The 24,038-nt window shown below is 35.7% G+C and overlaps 1 long non-coding RNA gene across 2 annotated transcripts in view; it reads left to right on the top strand.

Annotated features, from left to right (window-relative positions):
- The window catches only part of LOC102163767 (uncharacterized), a 307,735-nt gene that overhangs the window by 194,208 nt on the left and 89,489 nt on the right, over window positions 1-24,038 (top strand). For both annotated transcript variants that reach the window (XR_014829461.1, XR_014829460.1), the window contains 2 exons: window positions 20,126-20,247; window positions 20,472-20,605. This is a non-coding gene — a long non-coding RNA (uncharacterized LOC102163767). The remainder of the gene's footprint in view (window positions 1-20,125; window positions 20,248-20,471; window positions 20,606-24,038) is intronic.

Raw genomic sequence — 24,038 nt, 5'->3', positions numbered from 1 at the left:
TTTTCTGCATTGGCTATACCTTTGTAGTCAATAAAAGACTAACTAGAAAAGAATCAGCTGATGAGAGAATCAATCTTCTGGAAGCCTCCCCACAGTTTTCTCATCATTTTTGTGCGTCTGTCATCTCAGATTGTAAAATGGAAACCCAAACTCAGTATGTGGGAAGACTTTTACTGCTCCTTGTTAACAAAAACAGTAAGACCAGGGGTTTTGATCTTACGAGTGTATAGGTAAACAGTAAGCTGTACATGCACACTCTTGAAGTGGCTTTCTCTGTTTCTAATGGAGGTTTGCAAGGAATTATCAAAGTGGTATCAAAAAGGTCTCCTAACTTACTGTAGTGGGGCTATCCATCCTGAGGAGGTCAGGTTAAATCTGAAGGTCTTGTACATGATGATACTGGGATATCTTATGGTACAACAAGCAGCACTGTGTGCTTCTTAGTCATAAAAACAGATAAATATAAAAGGGATCCTTTCTGCATGTTTATAACTGGTTACATTGTATTAATTTATCTCCATAGTATTACATTTTAAAGCAAATGACATTTTATCTCATTTAACTTTTATTTCAACAACTTTATCTCATATAATTTGCTTTCTTGTAGACTATTCAAAATGTGTATGAAATATATTCAGATTACTTTGGCAGATAAAGGTCATTTCTTCACATAACCCATTGTATATATTTTCTCCAGCATCAGAGAATCTGGAAATAATTTTCTTCCTGCTTTTACTTTATGGTTTCAGATCTCATTTATAACTTGAAAGCATAGTGAGCAGAGGGAATTTAAACTTGCTAACTGATCCTATTAAAATACAAAATAGTTTTGAAATTTACTTTTTTTTTTTTTGCTTGAGTTCAGGCTTTTAGTCAGTTACAGTGCTATCAGAGCTGTTTCGCTTTTCCCTCTGGTAATATATAAAGTACATTTAATACAAATAAAAATGTATCTTTAAGTATGTGAAATCTATTTTAAAGTTTCTGGTATAAATTATATCATTGAATTATGAAGTAGAATGATTTCATTGCTTAAGTAGCCCAGTGATTGAATTGTCACTGCTTTCTAGAGCTGGGAGTATGGTTTGGCTAGAACAAGACTGGCATTTTTCTACTGCTTATTAGTTTGGAAATTTGAGTGTGTCAATACAGTATTTTGCATTTATTTAGATTTTTTGGATATGTCTATGGATTTGTAGGAAAATAATGGAATACTATTAGAAGCAGAAAGACATTTTAGCATTTTTCTAAATATCTGGAATTTACTTCAATTTAAATCATATATGAATTTAGCTTATAAAATGGAGAAAGAATACACCTCATAAATTTATTATTCCTTACCATTAATACTTATTAACTGTTCATAACATTCTCATCATAAATCTTGATTGAATGATCATAAAATATGTAGTATTTTCCTTGACATTATATAATTATATATTATTTTTGATAATGCAAAAGATCCAAGATTAATTAAGGAATTTGACTGAGACTAGATAGGTTATACTTATACTTTCCATATTTCCAAGCTATTTTCTCAGTATTATTGCCTCATTTTCTTATTATAAATTGTCCTTTGGATATTGAGTTTCATTGTTATTTTATTTAGTTTTTCTTCCCCTTCAAGTACTTCCTCTAGCTAAGATGCCCTTAGAAAGACAATCCCTTTTCTTTTTCAAAGCCCAAACCTCAACACTGTTTTCACTGCTGCTTTGTCACAAAGCATCTCAATCCTACGGTGGCAGGATCCTCATCTGCCATGTCATAACTGTATCTCCCATGTCTGACACATACAAAATAGTTCATTATTTCCTGTTGGTTCAGTAAAAGGCGGAAGTTCTGGAGGGTGATTTTCATCTCAAAAGCTGAAAGTTCTTGTATACATTGGTACCTGGGATGTGTAAAACACTGTGGTATATGTTACTAGATCCTGCAAAATAGTATATTGCAGCATTACTGCCATTAAGTGGGTTTATCAAAAATATTTTCTTTGCAGCACTTAAGAACAGTAATTGGAATGGAGGGGCATTACAGTGATTTTCCTGTTTATATCATCTTTGTTGTATCATACATCTTTTCTCTACTCCAGGAAAGATGCTCCAATGAGAGAATAATTGTATTTCCCATGAAACCACTGCTTGAGGACACCAGTTTTGTGAAAACAGAGAGAAAGCAAGCAATTCAGTCAGTGACTTTATATTCTAGTCTGTATGTCCAGTCTGTTTTAACTTATTTTGGATCAGTATTATTTTTAATATTATATAAACAAACTGATGGCGAGTGTGTCCAAATAAATATTAATTAACTGAGCTCTAGTTAGGGCATGAGTTACTATTCTCATTTGCATCTTTTAAATATTAGGCTGCTTTCAGTACTGCTGTCAATGTAAGTGGAATATGGTCTAGAATTGAGCAATCAGGAACAGGGGAAATTGCAAGCCAACTGGAAAATTACTTAACATATAATAGGGAATATGTAAGTGCTATGCAAAAAAAATATCTTTTTTCAGTTATATCAGATGTATCTTACTTAGAGAAGTAAAAAAATAAATAATAGGAGTCAGGGGAAAGCTTGTATATTTAATAATTTAGATATCAATTTCAGAAAAATGTACTATAATATTCCACACCATTCTTCTGTTTGACAGTGGCCTGTGATTTCCTTTTCCAATTAAAGATAATTTTCATGACTAATGCCCATGTCTTCAAAATCTTCATCCTGTGTTTAGTGAAAACTCATTGTGTTGTATTAAACATTGTGTCCATCCAATGTAACCGAGCTTTCGAAGTTGTACTGAATCCCTGATAAAAATTTAATATTCAAACTTATATTGCTTTCTGTCACTATTGCTATGGTAAACTCATGATGAGACATACGCAGTTTGTCTAGAATAGTAAACTCAAAGAACAAACCATTAATACCTATGGTATCTTTATTAATTTATAAAGCAAACTTTGTAGATTAATAAACTGGAGGTAGTAATAGAAGCCTCAATTATATCTGATTAAGGATGACTCCCAGTTATGCTATTGACATCACTAATTTACATAATTCATTCTAATATTTTATTACTGCAAAAATAATATCATAAGAGAAAATGTTTATTTCTCTTTACTCTGTTCCCCAAACAGGAATTTAAAGCCATGTATGAAGATCCTTACAACAAAATATAAAAGAACTTTTAAATTTAAGTAAGCTAGGACAAAGAAAAAAATTGAATCTGTGGGTGACAGTGGTACACAAAGTATAGGATAAGTTTTCTATCTTAGTAGAGATGGTCACACACTGGCTTTAAGCTTCTAAGTAACCTCTTAGGAAAAAAAAAACACATTATGAGTTACATAATTCATAGTATCCATAACCTAAAAATAATCTAGTTGCCTTGGCAACACAAAGATATACAGATAACAAAGATAAACTACTTCTTCTGGGTCTTCATCGAACAGGCACTGTTTAACTTCAGGGACATGGGTCTGCATTTACATCTTACAGGGAGTAGAGTAACCCATTTTATAGGGGTGTTTCTTATGATAGCCCTCAGTATAGGCTGATGACATCTTAACAAAAAATTACAATTTCAAGAAAGCTATTTTACAGTTCTGAGAATAAATCTATATTGATATTAGCCAATATCCCTAGTGTGTTACAGAGAGTAGAATCATTCAGAATACTTGTCAGTTTTGCTCAAAATCAAGCAAGAAGAGTGATCAAAGTGAAGAAAAGCATTCTAGAGAAGCATACTGGTGTCATAAGATTACACATGTGGTGCTTATGGCATGTAGTTTTCAAAATCTGCATCAGTCCAAAAGTTTTAAAATGCAATACAAGCCATCACTCTGATTCAGACAGCAGAGGTATGCTGAATGCAGATATATCCCATATTCATTTAAACTAAAGGAGAATTAGCTGGTTATGGAACTGGGCACTGGGTGTGTCTGGCTTCCTCATGGCCAGATCCAGACCTCTGCATGTTGCTAATAGGATTATGATTTTTATCTCCAGGCTCTGCTTACCTCTGCCTATATCCAGATAGTTTCTCTCTATGTGATAGCAAGAACGCATTACCTTCATTTATTGTGATATTCAAGAGTGTTTTTTATCATAGGTCAAATTCTATGAAGATTCATAGCTTAACCCATTACTGTGGTCATACTGATGTGATTTTTTTGGTTGCCCATCATTGCAACCTGGGCAGCAGAGGTAGTTTCATCCATACCAGGTGGAATAAATATAAGCTCTTCTTATATTTGCATAGAGTTCTGAAATTTCTGATGAAAAGCAGATAAGGACAACAGTGATATGTGTTTAAACCCTATAAAATTCTTTCTTTGTGTAAGAGCACATTTGGTATAAAACAAAACCTAAGGCAGACAGTATATCTCTTGGTTCTTCTTGAAAATAAAATTTTATTAAAATATTAAAAAAATTAAAGTTTATTTAAATATTTAAAAAATTAAAGTTTATTTCGGTTCCTTTTTTTCCCTAATTTTCTAGAAATAAGCCCATCCAAAAGGAAAATATATTTCTTTTTTTTTTTTGGTCTTTTTGCCATTTCTTGGGCCGCTCCCTCGGCATATGGAGGTTCCCAGGCTAGGGGGTCTAATCAGAGCTTTAGCCACCTGCCTACGCCACAGCCACAGCAATGCAGGATCTGAGCTGCGTCTGCGACCTACACCACAGCTCATGGCAACGCCAGATCCTTAACCCACTGAGCAAGGCCAGGGATCGAACCCGCAACCTCATGGTTCCTAGTTGGATTCATTAACCACTGAGCCAAGATGGGAACTCCAGAAAATATATTTCTTAATTAGAGATGGGTACTAATATTCCCAGTTATTCATTTTCCTTATTTTCCTTATATTAAATTAACCCCATAATACCATAATATAATGTGAGCACATAGAGATAGACTGGATTTCTGGCTTTTTTATTTTTTTCTTTTAGGGCCACACCCTCAGCATATGGAAGTTCCCAGGCTAGAGGTCAAATCAGAGCTGTAGCTGCTGGCCTACACCACAGCCACAGCAATGCCATATCTGAGCCTCCTCTGCAACCTACAGCTCACAGCAATGGCAGATCCTTAACCCACTGAGCAAGGAAGGGATCGAACCTGCATCCTCATGGATGCTAGTCAGATTTGTTTCCACTGAGCCATGATGGGAACTCTTGATTTCCAACCTTTTAATTGTAGTTCTATGACTAAGAATGAGAATATGCAACCTCTGGGCACCTAATTAAACAAAAAAAAAACCAAAAACCCTTACCTAGAACAATCTCTAAAATCCCTTTGCTTGGGATAGAGCAAAGGATTTATAGAGAACTACCTTTAATTTTGCTTATATGAACATACTGGGAAGGATTTTTAACTCCTGAGGTTGATGAACCAAAGGATCTAGGGATAGAATCCGAGGAGGCATGAACTTGGAAGGGAACAATTACATCTTAATTTTTACTAACCTCTAATTGAAAATTAGCATTTCTTTCAATTCTGAATATAAGCAAAAAACATTTCTTAGTGGTATCTGTGCCTTTTTCATCTATAGAAACAGCAGATATTCTCATATATTGTTATAGTTGAGGATGCACCAAAATAGTATATTCACCCCTATTAAAATTTTTGTTAGTTATAGAGTTCCCGCTGTGGCATAGCAGCTTAAGGGTCCGGTATTGTCTCTGCAGTGGCTTGGGTTGCTACTGAGGCACAGGTTCAATCCCCAGCCCGAGGCAGTGTGTTAAAGATTTGGCATTGCTGCATCTGTGGTGTAGGCTGCAGCTGCAGCTCAGATTCGATCCCTGGTTTGGGAACTTACATGTGCCACAGATGCAACCAAAAAAAGAAATTTTAGTAGTTATTAGACCAATTACTTAATCTTGATATTTAATGTTTTAAGAAAGAATATATATTGCTATATTTTGAATGTTTTTCTAATATTTTGATTAGATTTGTTTTAATGTGTGTACCTTCCTCTTCAGGTGACATCCTCCCTATGTGTGTGTGTGTTCACATCATCTCATTTTTAATAAGGACACAAGTCATACCAGGTTAAGAGCCCACCCTACGTTAGTATGACCTCATTTTAACTAGTTGCATCTGGAAAGACTGTCAATCTAAATAAGATTACATTCACAGATACTGGGGATTAGGACTTCAGCATATCTTTTTGGAGGACACAATTTAATCCATAACACTTGGAAAAGAGTACATTTCCATGTAATTTAAATCATTCTTTTGCAAGGCCTCTGTTTTATAAGCTTAGCCTATACTTGGGTACAAATACACTTGTCACCAAAAGTAAGATGAATTCTAATTTAGATGGGGGTAACAGAGCTCTTGTGGGGTCCTGATTGTCTGAATAATTATCCCTAGTATTTTTCCAGTCCTCAGTAACTGTGTTCTCTGATACAGTAATTCCTCTAGAACAAGAGTCTAACCCATATTCTATTTTTTAAATAAAGTTTTATTGGAACACAACCACATCCTTTCCTTTATGTTACATCTATAGCTACTTTCACATTAAAGTGAAAAATCTATGCAGTTGCAGCAGAGACTGTACATCCCTCAAAGTCTAAAATACTCGCTCTCTTGTCTTTTGCAGAAAAGTTTGACAACCTCTTCTGTAGGACATGAGATTTGACATGGTCTCCCACTTGTTCTCTATACAGTAAGGGTGAAACAATCTTATTGAATTAAAACTCAAAGAATAACATTTATGGGAACATGAACTAGACCTTAAACTGAGCCTATGAATTGCTCAAAACTTAGTTTCTAGTTAGAGGATGCATTTACCTGTCATTGAAATCAGTTATCTTAGAATCATACCAGACAGTCTGGTATGATTCTAAGAATCAGTTATCTTAGAATCATACCAGACAATTTCCAAGTTCCCTTAATAAGAAAAAAGCAACAATAAATTAAAACCCCCTTGTAATAGGAAAAAAAAAAAGGTTACTTCAAATCAAGAGAGTAAAATTCTAACAAGAACAATCACTGGTATAATTGTATGATATTTCTTACTTCCGCTAGCATTATTAATGGGACTATGGTTTGGCCTGACAATGAGAATAGCTTTTCTTGTGGCATTTTGGCAGTTCTATTTCTGTTCTTTGAGAAATAAGGAGCAGACAAAGGATAAAAGTTCTTGCTTAGCTGCTGAAACAATAACATAGTGTGAAGAATTTCCAGTTACTCAGGAGCTCAAAGGATCCCATTTTTATGGCTCTTTGAGAACTGGAAGCTTGATGGACACTCACAGAAAAGACCTTAGTTCCCTTGAAATCAGCAGTCATTTGAGGGAATATCACTGCATTGGGGGCCCTGTAGACAAATGGGCATAGTAATGAAATTTCTTTTGGAAAGGAAAAAGATATCTCATGTGAAGCAATCACAAAAGGCCACAGTCAAGTACTTAGTATGTCATGTTTTGGGTGCATTGTAAAAGTAATAGGAAACTTGCCAATCACAGAATCAGCTGAGTTACTGCAGGCGCTAGAACTTTATTGCTATGGCCACATAGCTCTTGGGATTTCTGTTAAAACAATATATTCTACTTTAGAATGGTTTGGTTATTATTAAATGAATATTTTTCAGCATGCTGGGAAAAAAGCAGAAATAACAATATAGTTGACACTGGTTTAAGTATAGGATTAGGACACAAAGATTTCACTATTGCCAAAATTTACTGGAATTAAAAAATGTTAGACAACCTAAGTCCAGAAGCATAAGAGACTTTTTAGCTGGTTAGACATTTTCTTACTCCTACTCAAAATAATTTTTGATCTAATTCATAGTGACTTATCATCGCATTTAAAGGAAACTTTCCTGGGAGTTCCTGTTGTGGCTCAGGGGTAATAAACCCGACTAGTATCTATGAGGATGTAGTTTCGATCCCTGGCCCTGCTCAGTGGGTTAAGGATCCGGTGTTGCTGTGAGCTGTGTGTAAATTGCAGATGTGGCTTGTATCAGTTCCTGTTGTGGCTCAGGGGTAACAAACCTGACTAGTATTCATGAGGACCCAGGTTCAATCCCTGGCCCCACTCATTGGGTTAAGGATCCAGTGTTGCTGTGGCTCTGGTGTAGGCTGGGCAGCTCAACTGTGGCTTTGGTGTGGGCTGGGTGGCTATGGCTCCAATTCAACCCCTAGCCTGGGAACTTCCATATGCTGTGGTTGTGGCCCTAAAAAAAAAAAAAAAAAAAGGTAATAAATAAATAAATAAATAAAGGAACCTGTCCTTTAGTTATTATATTCTCAGTGGTCCTCACCCCAGCTCCCATTTTCATTCTCTCCTTATTCTTTTTTCTCTTTGTCTTTCATGAAAAGTGATTCTGTGTGGGTTCTTTTATTTGCTTAGAGGTGTGACAAATGTTACTACATACTAGACATGTGAAGACATCTAAAAGTATTGTAGTGCCATGTTAGATTTTTTCTAAACTCTATAGTAAGGAAAGTAATTTTTTTTTTTTTTTTGTCTTTTTGTCATTTCTTGGGCCGCTCCAACGGCATATGGAGGTTCCCAGGCTAGGGGTCGAATTGGAGCGATAGCCACCAGCCTACACCAGAGCCACAGCAACACCGGATCCGAGCATCTGCGCCATAACGGGAACTCCAAAGGAAAGTAATTTTTTTTTTTTTTTTTTGTCTTTTGTCTTTTTTTTTGTTGTTGTTGTTGTTATTGTTGCTATTTCTTGGGCCGCTCCCACGGCATATGGAGGTTCCCAGGCTAGGGGTTGAATCGGAGCTGTAGCCACCGGCCTACGCCAGAGCCACAGCAACGCAGGATCCGAGCCGCGTCTGCAACCTACACCACAGCTCACGGCAACGCCGGATCGTTAACCCACTGAGCAAGGGCAGGGACCGAACCCGCAACCTCATGGTTCCTAGTCGGATTCATTAACCACTGCGCCACGACGGGAACTCCGGAAAGTAAATTTTAAAATAGAGTACAGTAATATTTAAAGTAGAACATTGCAGGATAGCCAGTGTGGGTGTGAATAATTTGCCCAAGGCAGTCATAGGCCAAATTTGGAAGTCCAGGGACCCATCTTTCCCAGGCATCTAAGCTTGCACTGTGCTCACTTGGGTCATGAAAATGGAATCAATGAGAGGAATGAGGGTGAGCTAAGCCAAAAGGGTGAACAAACCTTGGAGGAAGTAAAGTACAAGGGTATTAAAGGATTTACCAATAGGACATTTGGGAAGAGGAAGGAGTTTGAGAGGGAAAATATATTGAAAATAAAGATAGGAACTAGACAGTAAAAAGAACCCGGACAGATTTAATATAGCCTAGTAAATATTTATTATGTACCCCCTAAGTACTCTCCCCAGTGAAAATGTTCTTGGGACAATGCTGTGTAAGATACATTCTTTATTATCAATAAATGTGCAGCATCATGGTAGAGATGGGCAGATAAAGACAACTTCAATTCAGCATGGGAGCCGTGAATACAGAAATATGCTCAGCTAAAGTATGAGAGTACAGAGAATAGATACTTTAAGGAAATGTTCTTGGAGGAAATGATGTCTGGGACAAGCTCTAAAGGCTGCGTAAAACCAGCCCAGTTTAGAAAGTTTAAAAGGGCATCTTGGGTAGAAACCAGAATGAAAAACGTAAAAGAGCAAGGTGAGATATAGAACTATGAGCAATGTGGTACTACTGGGGCATACAGAATGAAATGAAGAAGGTATTAAATAAGCTTAAAGATTCTAAAAACATTCAGGATTTTCAGTCTTTCAAAATGCCAGGCTAAGAAGGTCTGTAGACCATGGGGAGATACCAGGTGTATTGGGGGTAATGCCATGTTATTATTAGATTAATTATGTATTATATCATTCTGACTATAGCATGAATCATAATTTAAAAGTAGCATCACTTCAAACACACGTAATATCTGGAAGCTATGGCTCTGTCGTTGGGGAAAAAGGAGGACTAATTAACCGGATTGATGGTTTTAAAACTTGGAAACTCATCATAAGTTTAGATCTCAGGTGGTGTGTAACTGAGAGACATGGTACCATTAAAGGGGAAAATGGGTTCAAAGAACTTTTTTTTTTTTTTTTTTTTGGAATGGGGAAAGAAGTTTGAATTTTGACTCAGGTACACTGAGTATGTTGTGCTTAGGAATAGCATAACATCATTGTATGCCCTTCTGTATGTATAAAAAATTGACATACATTATAGTATGTATCATTTTATGCCCTTCTATATGTATAAAAAATACATACAGTATCATTATAGTATCATTTTATGCCCTTCTGTATGTATGAAAAATTGACATACAGAGTTGCCTCAGGTTTAAAGTGGCAAGTTAGGAGTTGCCACTATGATGCAATGGGTTAAGAATCTGACTCCAGCAGCTTGGATTCAGTCCCTGGCCAGGGAATTTCCATATGCCATGGGTGTGGCCAAATAAATAAATACAGTGACAAGACAATCCAGTAGAAACATTGAATAGGCAGAGGTTCAGCTTGGAGTATCTGGCAGAGTCTTGTGATAGTCATAGGTTTTTAGTTCAAATAGAATACAAATTATACAAATTTCTAAACCCACTAGTATATAACAAATTATTATTTGCATAGGAATATGTCATACTTTTGGCATTTAGCTCTTCTATAGCCGAAAAGACCATTTCAGTGTACCAGCTACCATCAAAATACTCAACTTTATATTACAATTTACTTCATAGACTCCACTTGGAAAAAATCATAGATATTGTCTACCCATTACCTATGCAAATTTTAGGCTTACTTCTCATGTAGCATTTCATTAGTAAGAAGACCACACTTATCCAATTTCCCCGACAGTATCTTGATATGACCATGCAAGCAACTACTTTCCGATGGTGCTGAAAAATTGTTGAGAATTTTGGACATCGACTCTTTTTTTACTGCGTAGAATATGAGCTTGTAAAAGATAGAAAATGGGTCTTACTTATCATTCTTCCCATTGCCGAAAACAGTGAATTCAGAGTCAGTAAGTTTTTGTTGAATAAATTGTTCACTTTGTGTATAAATGATTTATTATCACCGTTATTTAGCAAAATAAATTCTAACCATTTCTATTTATTTGACTGCTTTATTTAATGCCTTCTATATCTGGTATCAGAAAACTCTTTTTGGGTAAATGAATGTTTCAGATAACTGAAGCTAATCTCTCAAACCTTTTTGTTTTAACCATTTTTGATAAACATCTTTTCAAAATTGTATTACATACTGTAGATAAGAGAATAAGCTTGAGTTAACCGTTTCATGATGGCTCAGGTTCATTATAATAAGCATTAATCACACTTTACACCAAAACAATGCAGACCTTAGGGACCATTGAACTAGGCAGAATGGTTTGTGTCTAAAATCTAATGGACTCAAATTGCTATATTTTTCTTGTTGGTCTTCTGGTCTCTACTGCTTTTCTTCTGTCAACTGTCATTCTCAGTTGCTAGGGAAACAAGATAACCATATTTGTTAAAACAGTAATATTAATTTGAGACATGTAATACCTGAATTGGTACATTTGTTACATGGATTCTAATCCCAGGTAATTGATTTCATAGAATACTGCCAGTTGGCATATTCCCCATTCGTAGAACTCCTGGAAATATCTGGAATGAGAAAAATTCTTTTAAAATGCTATATGAGATATTTAATTAATAAAAATTGTACATATCTCACATATAAATAATATGTATAGGTTGCAGTAGACATTGAGAGTTTTGGTTTGATGTTCTCCTCCCTCATAAATATTGATGAGGCATCCCTTTCCTGGGCTGATATGGAAGACAGGTGTGTGTGTGTGTGTGTGTGTGTGTGTGTGTGTGTGTGTGTGTATTAAAGTGTCCATGCTTTGGAGTCCAGATTATTTATCATGACTCTACTGTAGTCTTTGTTCCCTTCAAATTTATATACAAGGTATTTTCTTTGGGATAAACAATTTATTAATCTCCTAAGGTTAGTGTTAGATACAGTACATACCACAGTAAATAATAATTCTTTAGATCTCTTCAACTTAATTACCATTTTCCCTGTCTGCTTTAGTCATCCTCCTTTCCCATTTAGTTTGGCTTTCCTGAAATCCATAAGCCATGTGACCTAGTGCCTACTCTGTTAATTTTGAGGTCAACAGTGACCTAGATAACTGCTAGATCCAATGGTCCAATCTCATTTTTCATATTATTGGACCTATTCACAGCATGTGGCAGTTGATCACTGCTGTTTCTTTGAAACACCTTCACTTGGCTTTCACACTTCATGTTTTGATTTTCCATCAGTTGTAAGGACTGCTGCAACTAAGTCTCCTTTGTTGGTTCCAACTCTTTTCCAGATTTTGAAATGTTGAAATGTGTCAGCGTTCTTATATCGAATCTCTTCTCTGCTTATACAGAATCACAGAGTGAGTTTAACCAACCCTGTAGTTTAAAGACTGTTTATATGCTGATAGTAACAAATTTGTATCTCAAACCCTGCCTCTAGTCCTGAATATCAGTTGCTTATTAATCACCTCTGTCTGGAAGCCCAAAAGGTACCTCTAAACTACAGAATTCCCTTATGGTTTAGCGGTCATGAATCCAGCTAGCATCCCGAGGATGCAGGTTCCATCCCTGGCCTCGATCTGTGGATTAAGGATCCAGCATTACTGTGGCTGTGGTGTAGGCTGGCAGCTACAGCTCCGATTTGACCCCTAGGCTGGGAACTTCCATATGCTGTGAGTGTGGCCCTAAAAATACAATACAATACAATACAATACAATACAATAGGCTTTGGAACAAACACGATTTTCCCTCATAAAATGGCTCTTCTGTCTTCCTCATCTCTGGAAATAACAACTTCATTTTTCAAGTTGCTCTGGCCTAAAAGATTGGAGAAAATGTTTATTACCTTTGTTTTCTCACCCTTTCATAGCCAAATCTTCAGCAAATCCTTTGAGCTCTAACTTAGAAATATATCCAGAATCTGACTAGCTCTCTCATCCTTGCCTGCCTGTTCCAGATTGCTGTACCTCTTGGACTAGAGCAATAGCCTCTTAGCTGATCTCCATGCTTCTGTTCATTGCCTGCCAGAGCCCTGTGTCCTTCCAGAAGCCAGAGCGATCTTTAAAAAAAATGAAACTCTGTAAACCAGGTATAATGGAAAAAAATTAAAATAATTATATATATATGTGTGTGTGTGTGTGTGTGTGTGTGTGTGTGTGTGTGTGTATATGTGTGTATATATATATATGAAACCCTATGTCATGTCATGCACATATTTTCCCCACTCTCCAATAGTTTCTTGTTGAGTTTAACAAACAAACAAAAAAAAAAAACCATCAAGAACCCCTGGCGTTGCCCATGAGGTGCTGTGTAACCTGGCCATTTGGTTTTCCTACTATTTCATTTCCTCCCACTGTGAAACAGACACACTGGCCTCCTTGCTATTCATCAGATATATTAGGTACAGATTTTATGTTTGTTGCTTTTTCTTCCACCCAAATGCTTGTTTTCCTATATGCCCATAGATTGCTTTCTCACTAACTTGATCACAAAAGTCACCTTATCAGAGTGCTGTTCCCTGACCATCCTAGTAAAAGTATATACATATTCCTTTCTATTTATCCCCATAAAACTCTGGTATACATATTACTTTGTTCACTTTGCATACATCTATCTGTACATACCTCATCCAAATAGAATGTAAGCCTTTTGAGAACAGGCAAGAGGCTATTTTCTTTTATATCTTTAGCACCTAAAACAGTGCTTAACATTTAATGATGCTCAGTAAGTACATGTAGGATCAATGGATGGATGAATAATGGCCTTTGGGTCTCCCAATTATTTGCTAGGTTCTTCTTGAGAAATGTTTTTCTCTAATCTATCCTCAGATTCTTTTGGATTTGTACTATTTACCCTTTACTGTTTGCTTTAGTCAAACACACACTAAATCAATTTGTTCTGTCCCAGGGATAATTCCATGCCTAACCTATAGTATAAGATCTTTGTGACAACTGCTTTCTCTGATGCTCAGGGGTCTTTATTGCCTTATTTTAGGTTTGTGGTTTTGTTGAAGCTGATTATGGTTATCTGAAGTCTGATTGCCAGTTAAGGCAGGAATTACTCTATGGGTTTTACCATTTAAAATACTAGAATTTTTTGAGTTAAGAATATTTTCAGGAAACTAAGCTTGATGCATATTGGAATTTTATATAGATAGCTCCTCAGCACGACTGAGCCAAATAAGAGCAATTTAACTTTGTTTACATACCACTTAGTGAAGTGGCATTGAAATATATTAGGGACAAATGTAAGTGAATAAATAGAGAAATAAGTGAAAATGTGTTTTATTATAGGTCCCATTTGGAAATATGAGGAATAGTGGAAAGAGCAGAAGTTTCTTAAATAGAAAGAATTAAAAGGAAAGTTGAAGCAAACATTCATTTTTATGTTGATGAATGATTAAAATTAAATAAACAGAGCTAAATAAAATGAATAGAATCAATACAAACTATTGTAATACCAGTTCTAATGTATCATATTTATTAGAGCAGTGGCTCAAAGTATTGAAATCTCTTTACTATTAAGGGAAAGAGAGATTGGCTTACACTCATGTTAAACATTTCATAGCCTTGAGTGTAATTGTTTTCAGGTATAACATGAATGTAAAATAAATACATTTATGGGAGAATTTTATTACAATTCATAAGTATTGCTTTTTGTGGAATGCAATCTCATAGATATTCCATGGGAAAAAAGGGCCTCATAAAATAGGTGAAACAAATAAAGAAATGTTTAGTATTTTAAACTGAATTGGTTGAGAATACATTACATTAAAAAACTGGTCATTAATTAAATGCTGGCACACCAGAAGGTATTAAAGATCTCATCAAATGATAGATTTTTCTTTTAATATCTTGGGCCTTCTATTATAGTATTGGAGAAAAAAATCTATATAGGAAAAACAAACCCCAAAGTGCCACTTAACCAACCAAACAAATAAATAAACAACAAAAAACAAATAGCTATGTTGAGTTCTTCCATTTTGTTTTACTTGATTTTTGTTTTAATATTGAAATAATTTATTGGCACCCTTAACTGAAGTGTCCAGGTTAGGGTGGGATGGCTGAGACTGCTGGTTACTTAGCCAAAATGTCTTTCCCAGTCTTCCCTATTAACAAAACCTTGATTTTATTCAGAAAGACAATATATGTAGATTAAAGAGACTCAGCTAAATGTACCCTTCATTTTTACCTTTTGCCCATTTCCTTCTTTCTGCCACAAAAAGAGAGAAGATGAGAGGAACTCGAGCAGCCATCTTGAGGACAAAATGATGGAAGGATTTTTAAGAGCCTGAATTATTGGCTATTGATTGTATCAGAGAGTCTTTGTTCCAATCCTGGATTACCTATCTCCAGATTTCATTCATACAGTTTAAACTAAACTTCTAATTTTTGAAAGTTCTGTTACTAGCAGCAGAATGCAATTCCAGTGTTATGCATATAGACTTCAAGTCATCAAAGTAAAAGTTGATGAGGTCCCTTGCTTCCTTTGTCTGTGATTTTCCCCCTTTTGCCATTCCCCATATGTCAACTTTGCCATTATGCTGGCTTCCCTCACAAAAACAAAACAACCAGGAATTTTAGGCCTCACATCTGCACATTTTACTGCCAGAACAAAGAGTCCTCTTCTCTGCCATTAAAGACGAGTCTAGTGATTCTCTTGACTTAATATAGCCAAACTAGTTACTATGCAGGAGATAGGGATTACAATATTTCGCCTGACTCAACAGCATCCAAAAAATGAAATGTAATATTAAGATATTTGTGCAGCATAGTTTTGAGTATGTTTTGGTAACATTTTCTTTTTTCTTTTTTTTGTGTGTGTTTTCTTTAAAGTTTTCCTATGGAACGTATCCTTTTTTAAAAGTTGTTATTTCCCCAATACAATTTTTTTTTCCACTGTACATCGTGGTGACCCAGTTACACAAACATGTATACATTCTTTTTTAATCTCCTTTATTCAGCCCTTGTCTGTTGCATCTTTTGAAACTATTTTCCCCTATTCTGTAAATTGTCTCTTTGTTTTCTTTATGGTTTCCTTTGCTGTGCAAAAGCTTGTCAGTTTGATTAGGTCCCATTGGTTTATTTTTGCCCTTCTTTCTGTTGCTTTGGGAGACTGACTTGAGTAAATATTCATAAGGTTGATGTCAGAGAATGTTTTGCCTATGTTCTCTTCTGGAAGTTTGATGGTGTCTTGTCTTATATTTAAGTCTTTAAGCCATGTTGAGTTTATTTTGGTGCATGGTGTGAGGGTGTGTTCTCGTTTCATTGCTTTGCATGCAGCTGTCCAGGTTTCCCAGCAATGCTTGCTGGAAAGACTGTCTTTTTCCCATTTTATGTTCTTGCCTCCTTTGTCAAAGATTAACTGACCATAGGTGTCAGGGTTTATTTCCGGGTTCTCTATTCTGTTCCATTGGTCTGTGTGTCTGTTTTGGTACTAGTACCACACTGTCTTGATGACTGTGGCTTTGTAATAGTGCCTGACGTCTGGGAGTGTTATGCCTGCTTGCCTGCTGCTTGGTTTTTGTTCCTCAGGATTGCTTTGGCAATTCTGGGTCTTTTGTGGTTCCACATAACTTTTTGGATTGTTTGTTCTAGTTCTGTGAAAAATGTCATGGGTCATTTGATAGGGATTGCATTGAATCTGTAGATTGCTTTGAATAGTATGACCATTTTTACAAAGTTAATTTTTCCAACCCAGGAGCATGGAATATCTTTCCATTTCTTTACATCTTCTTTAATTTCCCTGATTAATGTTTTATTGTTCTCGGTGTAGAAGTCCTTTTCCTCCTTGGTCAGGTGTAACCCCAGGTATTTGATTTTTGGGGGTGCAATTTTAAAAGGTATTGTATTTTTGTATTCCTTTTCTAATATTTCATTATTAGTGTACAGAAATGTGACTAATTTCTTTTTTTTTTTTTTTTTTTTTTTTTTTGTAGAGGTCATTTTATTTTGGATGTGTCAGTCATAACCAGTAAATCATTGCACTTTGTCTTTTTAACCTAATTGGGAACTCTGGTGATTTTTATTTATTTATTTATTTTTTTGTCTTTTTGTCTTTTTGTTGTTGTTGTTGTTGCTATTTCTTGGGCCGCTCCCGCGGCACATGGAGGTTCCCAGGCCAGGGGTCCAATCGGAGCTGTAGCCACCGGCCTACGCCAGAGCCACAGCAACGCAGGATCCGAGCCGCGTCCGCAACCCACACCACAGCTCACGGCAACGCCGGATCGCCAACCCACTGAGCAAGGGCAGGGACCGAACCCGCAACCTCATGGTTCCCAGTCGGACCCGTCAACCACTGCGCCACGACGGGAACTCCAGAAATGTGACTAATTTCTGAATGTTAATCTTCTATCCTGCTATTTTACTGAATTTGTTGATCAGTTCAAGTAGTTTTTGGGTTGAGTCCTTAGGGTTTTCTATATGTGGTATCATGTCATCTTCATACAGTGACAATTTTACCTCTTCTCTTTCAATTTGGATGCCTTTTATTTCTTTTGTTTGTCTGACTGCTGTGGCTAGGACTTCCAGTACTATGTTGAATAACAGTGGTGAGAGTGGGCATCCTTGTCTTGTTCCAGATTTGAGTGGGAAGGCTTTCAGCTTTTCTCCATTGAGTATTATATTTGCTGTGGGTTTGTCATAAATGGCTTTGATTATGTTAAGGTATGTTCCCTCCATACCCACTTTGGTAAGAGTTTTTATCATGAATGGATGTTGGACTTGGATGTGAGGGCAATCTGGCTGCAACATCTGTCACCCATTGATCACCAGGGTTGATTCGGCTGATCTGGCTGGCTAGGCAGGTGTCCCCTTCCTCCCTCATTGCTCCATGTGCATCCCTCCCAAAGCTGCATGCTAGGTCAAAGAGGACAACCATCCCTGATAGAGGGGGACCATTCTTCAGTCAAGAGCATACAAGTAGCTGCGGCCCCCTGCTAGAACCTCCAAACAAGCATACATTTAGATTTATCTCTATTTTATATGGTTTATGAGTGTGAGTATACACATATACGTACAAAAAAGATGCAGGTGTTTTCTTAAAGACCACTGAACACAGAAAAATTTGCGGAAATTAAAATTAATTGTCCTTTTATGAACCAAATTGCTCAAAAATAAATTATACCTATTTAAGCATTAAGGTATTCATCAGGTTTGGCATATAGTCAGTATATCATATGTATGTTTAGAAAAGTTTGGTTTCTGTGTTATGTATTCATGTATATGTATACCAATAAAATAAGGATAGTACTATTTAAAGCTAATACCTTCTTTTTAACTTAATTTTACTTTAAGTATTTTTCATGATATTCAACTAAATATTGTTGAATTATGTTATTGCTTTTGTTGCTATGTTTTATTTTCTTACCAATGATTTATAATTTATTTAATCATTTCCATATCATTTAGTATATTCCCCCATGTTTCATTATTATAAATGAAATTATGGTTCATATACTCATTTATAAATCTGAACCTAAATTTACAAATCTAAATATCACTAATTAGTTTTGTAAGAGATTAGTCTGTTTGAATGTTACATTAAAGGTAATGAATATTTAAAAATATTTGATTGTAATTGGAAAATAAAGTGTTAGTTTATTTTACCTCTAGAAGCATGGAGGCATCTTTCATTGTCATATTAAAGACAGTGAGCAGCATTTTCTTCCATTATCAATTTGATAGCTTTAATGTTCACTTTTTGGATTATTAGTGAAATTGTTACTTTTTTCAAGATTATATATTTTTTACATTTTTTTCTGTAGAATTTTTTTACTCATATCCTTTTTTATTTTGCTAGTTGTATTTATATTTTCCTTATTGATTTCTATATTGAATTTTTAATCTTTTATATGCATATGTTCATAACAAATACTAACAAATATTAATTAAGATTATTAATTTCTTACTATTTACGGACTTTTTTAGGGCTCAGAAGCAGTCAAAATTATTGTTCTTTTTATTTATGGTGACTTTTTGCAGTTTGTTTTTTGTTTCATCTTTTGAATGATTTTCTTTCTTTTTTCTTTTTTTCTTTCTCTTTTTTCTTTTCTTTCTTTTTTTTTTTTTGTCTTTTTAGGGCCACACCCACTGCATATGGAGGCTCCCAGGCTATGGGTTGAATCAGTGCTGTAGCTGCTGGCCTACGCCACAGCCATAGCAATGCAGGATCGAAGCCGTGTCTACAACCTCCACCACAACTCATGGCAATGCCGGATCTTTAACCCACTGAACAAGGTCAGGGATTCAACCCATGTCCTCATGGATGGATACTCATCAGGTTCATTAACCACTGAGACACGATGGGAACTCCTGAATGATTGTATTGATCTGTTTTCTTTTCTGAAGTTTATTTGGGTTTAAGTCTTCAGAGATGAATCTAGTTTTTTTCAATTTCTAAATGACTAAATAATTATCCTATAATGATTAATTCCCCTCCCTTTCTAATATTTGATGACATCCTTATTTTATTCTGTTATTTTCTATAACAGGCTGTTTAGAGATAATTTTTTCCATTGTCCATCTGTCAGTTCTTTATGTAATACCATACTTTTTAGTTATCATTGCTTCATAGTTTTAATAGTTTTTTTTTTTTTTTTTTTGTCTTTTTGCTATTTCTTTGAGCCACTCCCGTGGCATATGGAGGTACCCAGGCTAGGGGTCGAATCGGAGCTGTAGCCACTGGCCTACGCCAGAGCCACAGCAATGCAGGATCCAAGCCGCGTCTGCAACCCACACCACAGCTCACGGCAACACCGGATCCTTAACCTACTGAGCGAGGCCAGGGACGGAACCTGCAACCCCATGGTTCCTAGTCAGATTCGTTAACCACTGTGCCACGACGGGAACTCCAGTTTTAATAATTTTTAACAGAAGTCCTCTGCCACGAATATTATTTTTCAGAATTTTCTTAAATGTTAAAAATATTCTTGGGTGTATCCTTTTTATTCTGTAATGTTAAAAATTATAAAAACTAAACTTTTTATTGAAACTATCTATAAATATATAAATTACTTCTGAGAAACGTTTTTGTAGTACTCTGTTTTCACATTCAGAACCGTGGTTTTTCTTTGTGTATTCAGAAATTCTTTTATGTCTGTTTCAGGTAGAAATACTGTAGGAGACAGATAGCACACCCAAAGGATGATTGAAGAGATTCTGATGAAGGGACCATTGACAAAGATATGGAAGGGAAACCAAGAAGGGATGGTGAAGCACCTTGTAATGGTAGGAAACTATTGTCACTCCTAGATCCCTAGGCTTGAAGAGATAAGATGAGGCAACAAAGCAAAATGCTGTGAAATCTCTAATAGAATAGAGCTATCTGATAGAAGCAGCAGCCTTTAGTTGAGGAATTCAACCACCACTAACCTCCAGGCCTCCAGACAGAGAGAATAGAGATAAGAAATACTTCGAGTGTTTTCTCCAACCATCCTTTTCTTCTTCACCAGAGCCTCTCATTGGTTGAATCCGGAAGGCAAAAGAACTAGGATGGTTCAGTCTCCAGAGATGAGCCTCCTGGGGCCAACCCGGGAAGGAGACAAGTGAAGAGATGGAGAATATCTCGGACAATATCTGTCCTTTAGTAAGTTTGTGGATTCTTCCTTATATGCTTTTATACTTAATCTTTTAATGGTAAATATGGTTTGGGTTGCTGTTATCTGTCAAGTTCTTTGTGGGAATAATATGGCACATTCAGTTGGAATTTTTGAGCTGGCTTTTTTTGTGAAAGGACAATTTATAAGAGTGTAGGTGGAATATATTTGTTAATAAAGGAAATGGACATGGTATAGAGGTCTCCAGGGCTATAGTGGGGAGTTGTTGTCTCCCACAGGCTGAGGGAACAGTGTAAATACAGTTCGTTCAAAAGCTGAAATATTTATTTTAAAATGATACTGGGGTGATATTGCGAGTATCATTTATAAATTGAGATAGTCAAAACGATAATTTTAGGATCAACATTTTCAACTGATTTTATTCAATATCCAAATGTCATTAATTTTTGTTAATGATTTCAAGAGATTCCAGATGATTCACATAAAATATAATTTCTATTTCTTGCACGGCAGTGTCTACAAAAGAAGTAATATGTACTTTATTTATGATTGCTAGGAGAAAAATAGCAAACAATCTTCCAAACATCTAAATCTTTTACAGTATATTTTGGCAGAAACTTCAAAACATCCCTTAGGCTTTACTGTTTGCCTTTTCATTTTAGAAATAGAACCCCTTGATTTTTAGTAGGGCATTTCATCCCAACTAGAGATTAGATTTTTCTCCCCTTCCTTGAAATAGTGTGACCATGTGACTAAGTTCTTACCTGAGAAATGAATTGAAGGGACTCGTGCAACTTTCCTTGTAATTTGATTGAGCGTGAACTCACCTTTATCTTTTTTCCCACTTCTTGTAGGCTGGAGTGTGGGTGTATTACTGGTCAGCTAGGTTTGACCATGCAGACAAGGGCCTAGGAAATGGGACAGGAGCAGAATGGAGATGTGTTAGTCCAGGCCCTCTTGAAACCACATATCAAGAGGGGCTTAGGTGTGTGAGAGATCTTTTGGAGAAAACACTGCTGAAGGATAAAGGGCTTCTGAAAGAAGGAGAATTGGCCAGGCAAAGTGAGACTCTCATCCGAGAGGCAGCAACATGTTACTAGAAAGTTTCAGCCAAGGTTATAAGGAGCCTTCTGTCTAAAGTTGCCTGTTAGACAAACCTGTGCTTGGCAGAAAAAGGCTTTCATTGGTAGCTCACTTGTTTACAGTCATTGGTTGGTAACATCCTGGAATCAGTGTGGCCTCTGTGGTGGTGGATCCAGAAGAGTGACAGCTGGAGTTGGTCACTTATGCTTCTTGTTTTAGGATATCCTATGGCCTCTATAAAAAGGATTTTGGATCCCTTGACTAACTAAGGGAGCACAGCTACCTTCCTATCCTCAAACATTTCTCTTCTTCTTAACTGTTTTACTAGAAGAAATCAATTTCTATCTTTTTAAAGCTAATGCATTTGGTGGACTCTTTGTTATAGCACCTTCCTTTGTGTTCTAATGTATGTATGTACTCTAATTTGCGAAACAGAAAACAATGTATTATTTTATTATTAATGTATTTTAAATTGTGTAAACTAGCTTTGATTTTTACTAGAAAATGTGCTTTTGTGCAGTTTTGAGAAGAACTTAGGTAATGTCTAACATTATCACATTAAAATATTCATCTTAAGTGCTTTCTTGACTCAATACAGCAGTTACTTTTATAGCAGAAATGTAGTTGTTGCATACCAGCATCGAAGCCCTCTTCACCAGCAGATAACACCTACAGGAGAAATTAATTGAAGCTAATGCTGTCCAGCAGAAATATAGTGCAAGCCATACATATGATTTTTAATGTTTATATGTTTATATTTGAAAAGGTACAAAGATACAGATACTTTTAATACATTTTATTTAGCCCAGAAAATCCAAAAGTTTGTCATTTCAACTGTAACCAATATGAAAACATTAATGAAATATTTTACATCCTTTTATTGGTACTAAGTCCTCAGAGTTTAGTATATATTCCATATATTAACAGCACACCTCACTTGGATGCTAAATTTTCATCTGAAACTCTTGATCTGTGTTGAGATTTTTTAAATTTATAGTTTAAAAAGTAGATTTACATACTGAGGTTGTTCCAAATGCATTTAAAATATTAACAATTTAGTGTTATAAAATTAAAATGAATAAAAATTAATTTAAATGAAAAAAAAAAAAAATCAGCCCTCAGTCATACCTGCACAGGTGGCTAGTGGCTTCTGCATTGCATAGCAAAGATAAATTAAGCCAATTAGGGTAATTCCATTCACTTTTACTCACCGGTTGTTTTTAGAGAGAAATCCACATTGATTCATTAGAAAACCAAATGCGCGGCATTCTTTTTGTCATGAGATTATTTTATGGTTGTCCTTCAAAGTTGAACTCAGGATGTATGATCTATCGTTGGTCATGTGCTACTATCTCTGCTCTAACTACCCTGCTGTTATAACAGAAGCAGCCACATATGAAAATTAAATGAATGAGGATTTGAATTTTGAGTAATTTTCATGTGCCACAAAGTGTTACTTTTCTTGTGATTTTTTCCCCAATCATTTAAAAATGTAAAAGCCGTTTTTAGACTGCAGGCCGTAACAAAACAGCTAGTGAGCCAACCGTTTCCTGCAGGTCTGATTTGCAGACCCCTGCCCTATTCTCTTAGAAATGAAAAAGGAAGTGAATTATTTTGCAATCACAAGAGGACCCAGCATGGATATTAAGCTTATATTCAGAAACGCGCCTTGCAAGATGAGTCTTCCTTTGACTCTGTCTGAACACCACTTTCCTCCTGTTCTCCTGAGTTACATAAGTCAAAAAACAGCCTTCTTGGTTTAAGCCAGTTTAATTTGGATTTTCTGTTACTTGTAATATATAGTCCTACTTTTCACAAAACAATGTCCTGTTTTACTTCCTTGTGAAGTTCTGAAACAAGTGTTTATTGTGTTTGATGTACTTAATATTTTTAAAGTTGTTCTCCAAACAACTCAATGATGTGATAGCAAATACATAATATGTATGTTGGTTGCTATGGCAGATACTATATGAGATGTCATTTACTTTGTTGAGAGTGACTAGTGAAATAATGATGAGCTTACATAGACTGAATCTTCTTAAAACTATCTTTTACATTTTAAGGACATATTCCGAACTTAGAATATTATTTTACTAAAAGTAATGTTTAACAATTTTGATGGATAGAGACTCAGGAGGATTTATGTCAATTGCTTGGATGACATTGTTTTCAATGGCTGTTTTGGGTTCTGAACCATCATCTGGTTGTCCATGAAGCTTGGACTCTTTTTAATGTGCAATGCCATCACATAAATGAATAAATTCTGAGATAGATCTATACCTTTTATTTTTAATTTACTAATTTATTACAGTAATACAAAAAATGAATAGCTGGATTCAAATTCAAGATAGAGAAGAATAAATTCTACTTCAAACTAAA

The sequence above is a fragment of the Sus scrofa genome, chromosome 15 (genome assembly GCF_054392235.1).
Source record: "Sus scrofa isolate SSC_HxYL_T2T_F1_AM1 chromosome 15, Sscrofa_HxYL_maternal_Yorkshire_Landrace_v2.0, whole genome shotgun sequence".
Lineage (NCBI taxonomy): Eukaryota > Metazoa > Chordata > Mammalia > Artiodactyla > Suidae > Sus > Sus scrofa.
The sequence above is the reverse complement of the archived record's forward strand: the minus strand, read 5'-3'. Positions and strand labels throughout refer to the sequence as shown.